Here is an 8,768-nt window from a genome sequence, read left to right on the forward strand (position 1 = left end):
AAGCCCAGCAGTGTTTCCATTTAGATGTAGCACAAAATATAATCAAGGTCATGTGTTTCACATAAATCCCGATTTTATCACGTTTGATTTTTTTAATACGCCAGCTTCTCCACCTCAGCCAAGCATGATGAGTTAAATGTCCTACACATTTAAAACAGACTTACTGTAAAAAACAGGTTGATCACAAACACAAGTATTGACTTTTAGTGTGGACATAAGAGAAACAGCAGGCGTTCATCCGTAGAAAGATGGGTAGTTGATGTCTGCCTATAATGACACAATGTGATTATCTATCATATTGTTTGTGTTGTGTATCTACGTTAATCGTATTGTTTTCTGTGTGTAATTGTTTCCCGGCTGTGTGAGGAGTTTCTCGCTCCAGTCTACATGGTCTCCAAGCGGCTGTAGCTGTAGAAGTGGGGCAGGTTCATGGTGGCTGCACATGAAGACAGAGTTAGGGTGATTGAGTCGTATAGCTAACGATGACTCTACACTGACTGGAAGCCTCGCTTGGTTGACCTCACATTACAGTGGTGCACATACAGGCCACAGCCTATAGCCCAGCTGTCAGCATGGAAGTAGGCCTCTGGAGCAGCAGTGGTAGTGGTGTGTATGTTCATGTGTGCGTGACCGTTTCTGTGTGTTTAATTGGGGCAGAGCGATCACGAAGCATCTCTGCGAGCAGCGTGGACGAGTGATTCATGAGCTCAGCCTGATCCAAACCCTCCATCCTGATCCTCCTCCGCCCCGTCCGTCCGTCACGGGACGGATGGGGCGGTTAGAAATGATAAACGACAAACTTTGGGTAAAGGTGGGGATGGGTGATGGGGTGTTGGGTCACCATCAAAAGCATGAATTCATCTTGATTGATATTTATAGCAGCTTTATTGAAAGACTGATCGATAGATGGGCTGTTATTCACTTGCACCAGATGAATGTGCATGGCTGAATGACAACTCTCCAGAGGGTTTGGCAGATCGCCTGTTTATACCCGTGTGTGTGAAACACAGTTTCGTCATAACCAGTAAACCTTGTGGGGTCAAAAGCTCAGTTCTACTTGAGGGTAGTGATAAGTTGTGAATTGTGGTTAGGTTAAGGTTAGTGTTAGACATTGATTGGTCATGGATAAGGTTATGGATAAGGTCTAGGTTAGGCTGTCCATCCACAATTAATGTAAGCCATTGCAAGGTATAAACAAGGATGGCTGGGTAAACGTGCGTGTGTGTGTGTGTGGGTGTGTGGGTTAGGGTTAGTGCGTGCGTGCGTGCGTGCGTGCGTGTGTGTGCGTGCGCGTTTGAGTGTGTGGTCCAACCAGAAACAGTTTCTTCCTACACAAGGGTGATTTGTAATACACACTTCATCCCTCATTTACACACATAAACCTGCTCACACACCCTTGCACACACACACACACACACATGCACAATAACGCTCAAGGGCACAGCTAAAGTCAGAGTCGCAGACGTTAGAACATTAACACTCCTGTTCTTGTCTCTTACCATGCATGGCTTCACCCTCTTATCCTCTCCTCCAACCTCAATCTGACACGGACACACACACACGCACACACACACACACGCACCTGCACCTATAAATGATGTGTAAAATCTTTAGGCTGTCATTATCAGATCGTTTGTTCAAAGCGAGGCTTAGAGGCGTACAGGCTTTAGAGGAGCTGCAGATTGCTGTGCCAATCCTTCTTATGTTACCACACATTCATAAAATAGACATTTGACCTCCAAGCGTGTGACCTCACAGCCACGTATACCCTATCGTACCCCTAAACACAAAGCTTCCTGTTTGCAGCGAGCGGCTACTGTGCTCAGCTGAATGTCAGATTGATGCCATCGACAAATATAGAGCTGTTTAGCAGGCAGCATGTGAGTTCTTAAGCAGCAGTAGGTCAGAGGATAGCGGAGGCTTGTCATTGTGCCAATAGTATGAGAACGTGTACACGGGCTGGGATGGGGGGGGTATCCTAGTATTAACTTGTCACAGGACAAAGCACAGGACATAGTAAATATATCACTGATCTAATACAACCTCTATGATACATCTTTAGTGTAGGAGGTGTCAAAAGGTGTGATCAGTGTGGGGCAGCAGTTTCATAGTGGTCAGTGACATGTTTGACAGTGGAAAGGGACTTTTATTGCAGATGTGGTGCGAGTCAGTGTGTGTCTTGATGAAGAGGAGTCGCAGAAGCTGTTATGTGAGCCCGCTGGGGGAAAGGGTAACATTTTGTGGCAGAGCAGTTTAAAAAAAATCGGCATGTTGTTGCTAGAAAATTACTGCTGAAGGCGCTGTTGTGGATGTCGTTGGCATGAAAATGAATATGAGGGAGGGGCTGCTATGTAACTTCTCTCCTCTTGTCATCTCTTGGTGGGAGTGGGTGTGTGCGTGGGTGTGTGTGTGTGCATGTTTGATCTATACAATATTACGACTTCGTAAGCCGGTGTTTGCTTGCGGTCAGTCTGAACAGTCCTCATTTTATGTCTATTATGTTTATATGAGTGCGTGTGTGTGTGCGTTTTTCTGTTAGTGATGCTGATTCAGAATCAAAGGATATTAAAAACTTAGGATGACAAATTCGTTTTCTGAGACTTTACTGGTTAATACCAGAAAATACAACTTGATTTCTTGTGCTGTAATAGGAACAAAAAGTACTCAATTAAATATTCTAAGAATTTTTATTCCATAAATAGTCTAATAATTGTCTCTCAACGCTCTCACACATATACTCAAGGGATAAATTTAAGTCTTGGAGGAAATGCATTCATTTAGGATATTAACAGTATATGTTGGTACAACACCCCTCAAACCATTCTGAACTCATTGGTCCTTTTGGTCACAGGCCACACAGTGATACAGTCCATATCACTCAGAGATTTGACCCCGCACATGCACACACACACTGAAAAAACACACACAGGCACTGGGACACATGTCAGGGATTTAGAGCAGGAAACGGAGGCTTACAGAAATCTTCAATGAATGCACACATGAACGTTTTCGCTCCCCTCTATCGACTGGTAACTTATCTTCCCCCGTCTTTATTTGCCTTCGCACCTCGCTCCCACCTGCTTGGCTCTTTCTTTCCACTCCCTCACCGCCTCGTTTCAGTTGTGCTGCCAGCTGCTCAGTCCCTGGGCTCACACCACTGGTAAAGAGCAGCCTCTAATCCCCCACAAGGCCCTCGAAACGCTGCCTGCTGGATCTTAAAGCCCCGGACCTTCTGAAAGCTTCCAGGAGAAAAGAAGTGACAGAGTTGGCAGACAGGCAGTCAGGCAGACAGACAGACAGACAGACAGACAGACAGACAGACAGACAGACAGACAGACAGGCAGGCAGGCAGGCAGGCAGACAGACAGACAGACAGACAGACAGACAGGCAGACAGACAGACAGACAGACAGGCAGGCAGGCAGGCAGACGGATTTCTGGAATTAATAGATAGATACAGTCCTAAGAACTCAAAATCCCAGAAGCACAATATCAGTGTTGAGACAAACATTTGTGTTTATACAAGCATTTCTGTGCGTTTGTCAGCGCTTGTGTGTGTGTGTGTGTGTGTGTGTGTGTGTGTTTCTTTTTGTGTGGGTGTGTGCTTGAGTTTGAGCGCTTGATCCCGTTATTTCTCTGAGGGCGATGTTAGAGCGTGAGCACGGAGACCATCTAATGCATTAAGTCAATAATACATCCCATCATGCGAACACACACACACACACACACACACACACACAGCACAAAGGAGCCTTGAGGGGTAAAGATGTTCTTGTTTGTGTATCGTTCCTTGTGAACCAGTTCATGTCTATAGATTCTGCTCTACACGCTCTCACTGACAGCAGGGCTGCAGTGAACTAAGTCGTCATCGACACCATGCTCTTGTCCCATTTGTCTTTAGAGGTGAAAATCATGTCTGTGCTATATTCAAAGGTGACGAGTCAAAACTCAACAGATGTTTATGCATCACTTTCAGCGTGACCCCCACTTTACACACACACACACACACACACACACACACACACACACACACACACATGCTTTGGAGCATACAATCCTGTCTGTAGATGACATTGTGTGGGAGCAGAGGACAGTGTGGTTGTCAGCAGGATCCCTCTGCTTGCTTGCCCTTGAATGGAGCCTGAGAGGAGATGAGATGATTGTACCACAAAGGACGACACCATCATTAGATCAACATGCGACAGGAGAGACAACGACGAAGGAAATTCTTCTATTTGTCATAGTTATGATTAATCTGGCTGATGGGTGGTGTGTTGCAGTTGCAATCTCCATTTTAGAGATTCAATGAGACTCCTTTGAGAAAGACTGTCAGGGCAAGCAAGACACACACACACACACACACACACACACACACACACTTAAGCTCTAACAAATAATGCTACAGTAATTGTCTCTTAACACAGGGCATCTGACAATGGAAAAAGTGTTCAGCGTTAACAAAGAGCTCTTTCCAAGAAAAATAAGACATTGAGTGAACTGTGAAATGTAAAGCAGGCCAGTCAGAAGGTAGCTGACTAGCTGTACTAAAAAAGGGGAAAATAATCATCGTTAGTCTAGATGTCCATCCTAGGAAAGTCCACGTAGTATGATTAAAACTTGAAGTGAAGACAGTATTAGTATAATTCTATATTTATTAGCTTAACAATTCTGCTGATGAGCCAGAACTAGTTGTAGTTCTTGTTCATGCTTTGCGCCGCGGTTTAATAGATCACATTGTTTTGCTCTTAATGCAAACAGTGCCGGGTGTGAAGAGAGATGAACAAGCGCCTTTTCCCACACGTCCAGGTTGTGACGAGCAGAGTGAGAAAATGAGGTCAGAGGTCACAGGAGGTTAGAGACAGATGTTTCATATGAACATGTCACACTTTCTAAACGTATAAAACACAACACATGCTCTCACACAGAAACACAAAAAGAGCAACAAACAAGAGACTACACATGCACGCACAGACACACACATACACATACACACACACACACGCACACTCTATCTACACAGAACGTGCGTCTGTATGACTAGCGGTTCTGGCTATTTAAAAACTGCAGTAACTTATATTAAGTGCTATTTTATCTTTTACTATTATTAAAATGATAGACTGATGTTTAACAAGCGACTGTGGTTTCATTATTTTTTAAATGTGTGTTTTCATGAGGTCTTTTCTGTGTTCTATAATTATGAGAAGGAATATACTTACTACAGCTGCATATCGACCAAAAGTACCTGGAACTTAACTCCCACGAAAATAAGGTTCCTCCAGAGCATTGTGTCCATCACATTCTAAAGACTGTTCAAGAAGCGATTCCACCGGATGGCGGTAATATACAGTATTAAACAATTATGCTCTAACTACCATAGACTGTTTATAATGTCAACATCACTGTTCCCCCAAAGTGACGTCGAAACGCCTTGATCCCCATAAGCTCTGCCTCCTCCATGTTAGTAGATGGGACATGGGCCAAACTAAAAAGAGAGAGTACATATCAAATAAACTATTGTCAAAGATGATCAAAGATGAATCTGTAGGAACTCAATACCGCGGCTCCATTCCCTGAATGCGACTGAGCAGAGGCTGGCTCCTAATAACATGGTTCATATCCAGGACATTTTGGCTTCATTTCTGGATAGCGTGAGGAAGTGGAGAAATGTTGTCTCTTCATATAACAACACTACCACAACAGTAAACGTGGAGAAGTTTAACATTGTGCTGTTGTTGATTGGGATTTGCTGCTTTGCAATTGGGATTATTGAGTCAATTCTGGAAAGAAGAAGACCTCTACTAACAAACCATGCTCAAAACACCCAAACTGGTTGACTTAAAGTAAGGAAACAGAATTTACGAGTTATTGTAGAGAATAAGTTTCTCAACCAATCAGGCATCTTCAGTGCTGTAAGCCCCAACCAGAGGCTGCTACATGCCCTGTTATGAAGGGTAAAACCATCCTGCAGAACTTAACTTAGACCCTGGTCTCTGCGGTGGAAACGCAGTCTTTGTCAGCACAATGTGTGGATGGAGAGAAGCAGGGCAGAGAGGTGATTGATTTAGACTCTGCACCAACAGCCTGGCACACGAGATGGGAGGGATGGAGATGTAGGAGAGGAAGAGAAAATAGGTGCATTATACTGCACCTGCAACCACTCAAACCTTGTCAACCCTGACCAACACTTTTTCATGTATTTCCAAATCTTTCACTATCTCCTAATTTCTTTTGTCAAAATGTTCAGCATCCCTTGTGGCTCCAGTGTTTCTTTTGTCTCCTGCTTGCTCTCATATTTCTATCTTATTTGCCTCTCTCTCCTTATTTGTCCCGTCTTTTGTTCTCCTTTGCTTTACCTTCCTCCCTTTATCTTCCCCGTCTTTTTTGGCAGGAACAACGCTTTTATCATCCAGCCTCACCTCTGCCAGGATGGGTCAGACACTGCAGTGGAGCCGTCTTCGCTTGGCACATAATGTAGAGAGAGAATAAAAACGCTGCTGAGGGAGGTAGAGAGAGAGTGGCATGCAGCAGGAGAGTGTGTATCCATGCACTGCACATTCACTGGAAGAGAAGTTTCACCCTGACAGCCCAGTTCATGGTGTAGAATCTGTGTTTAAGATAGGTGTGCGGTGCGTCACTGTGGTCCTTGGTTTCGTGGACGGATGGTCGACCAGACATGGCATGCCGGTGCCAGAACGCCAGGCTTGGTCTGTGCGGCCAGCCTCGAGGAGCCTCAATCGATCCTGACAGCTCAGTGTGTCACCAGGTCACAGTCGCACACTGAGGCAGAAAAACAAGGACAAGAAACCCTTTCTACTCTCCATTTACCTTTTGTAACAAGAATAAGGAGATGGTACGAATGCAAACTGGAACAAGTGTAGAGCAAAACCCATGTGCACTGTCGGTGTCTTTTCATGACCTTCTTTTGTGTTTTCTGCTACAGTTGCCCAACTCATGTCCTATTCAGGCAGACAATTGACTGAGAGTGTGATGGTCAGTCTTGGTTTGTGTAGAAAACCCTTTGATGCAGTTCATCCATCCCTATCAAGCAGCAGTAGCAACTCTGGAGAGAGAGCTACTGACACGGATATTCGCGTTCTCACAAACAGCCCCTCTAGAACATTTCAGGAGAATATCTTGAGTTTGTTAGGATCTGGCAGTATGCCTCTCTCCTGGCTGGGTTTTTATCCCCTTCCCTGTATCTCTTTAGTTTCTTTGCCATCTTCCTCTGACCTTCTTCATACCTGCCATTCAGTCTGGTTCACTACCACACCCGATTCCTGCTTCTTAAAAACTCTATCCTTTACTTCAGTCTTCGTCAGAGCAACCTTAAAGTCTGTTTTTGTATTTTTTTAGGACCCAACTGGAACTTTTTGTTCTCCCGCAGTTTTTTGTTCAGCCTGTCCAATCCACAATGTCTGAGTCTGTCTGAGCTCTGCATCTTGGGTCCTGAATATAGCAATTAAACCCGAGTTCAGTGCATGTCTGAAAGCAGCTAAGGAGACAAACACCCTCTCACACGTTCATTCACACCTAGGGTCAGATTACAAGCTCCGGTTGGACCCAACCCCAATCTGCATGTATTGTACTGTGGGAACAGGCCAGAGTACCTGGAGAAAACCCTCTATTACAGTTTATGTGCAGTGACAAATAGAATGACAGGCTGTTAAAAACGACTCACATGAATAGCATTCGTGTTAGGAAATCACACCAGTCACGTGTTAAAGACTGTACTGACATGTGAGTGATGTCGTTAAAGAACCAGTACTGTTTGTGTGACTCACAAAAATGTCTCCAGCAGATGTTTGACTCTCTGACCTCAACCTGCTGACCAGCTGTCTGACGGCTCGTTCCAGGATGGAACCTGTGATCTTATTGAGAAACATTAGGAGATTCCCAAATCTGTTTTAGTCAGAGAGGGGGAGGACGGGGAAATCACATCACACTGAAACACAAAACTATGTCACAGTGAATACAGTATTCAAGTGTCACACAATGGGAACGTTTTCCAGATATGATTCTCTAACTGAGACCCAGATCTCTCCATTACGCTCAGCAGGTTGTCAGAGGGAGAGCACGTATCTGTGCTGAGCGGCATGAGAAGGTGAAACAGCCTCTGTGCCTCAGATTAAACCTCAGAATAGCAACTCAGTGTTCCTGTAATAGAGTTTGTCCTCCTCTGAGACTAACAGCTCATTACCACCGGACTGCCCCAGAGGACCCCCCCCCCCCCCCTCGCCATCACCAGAAACTCACCCCTCTCAACGCGACCTCGTCCCTGTGATGGAGCCCCGAAGTCGTGTGGATATCTTCCTCCCCCCCATCCTTACACTGCTAATCATAGGATGGTTAAAGTGACTCCCATTAACTCCTACTTTTCTCCTACACCTCAGTTAGGAGCTGTGTGCGAAGGGAAATGTCAGCGTAAGTTGCTCCAGGGATTTTTCAGAACTTTTCCTGCCAGCCCCCTGGTGAGATGTCCGGGAAATGTCCGAGTGAGCCCATGTGAGTATACAGAAGGAAAAAGTCTGGTTATTTCACAGCAAGCAAGTCGGCGTGTTGATGACAAAACTGAATAAAACTAAAAGAATACAAATATCTCAGGATGAACAAGAGGAGGCATAAACATACAAGACGCAGATGCAGATGTCAAGTAAAGACAACGAGATTCGAGAGCGCTGATGCCTGTGTCCATGTGCTTTAAACAAAAATATATTATATATATATATGTCCCAGACAGATGCACCTGAATGTGATGTATTTATTTTTCCT

This window comes from Pleuronectes platessa, chromosome 9 (genome assembly GCF_947347685.1).
Source record: "Pleuronectes platessa chromosome 9, fPlePla1.1, whole genome shotgun sequence".
In the NCBI taxonomy this organism is placed as follows: domain Eukaryota; kingdom Metazoa; phylum Chordata; class Actinopteri; order Pleuronectiformes; family Pleuronectidae; genus Pleuronectes; species Pleuronectes platessa.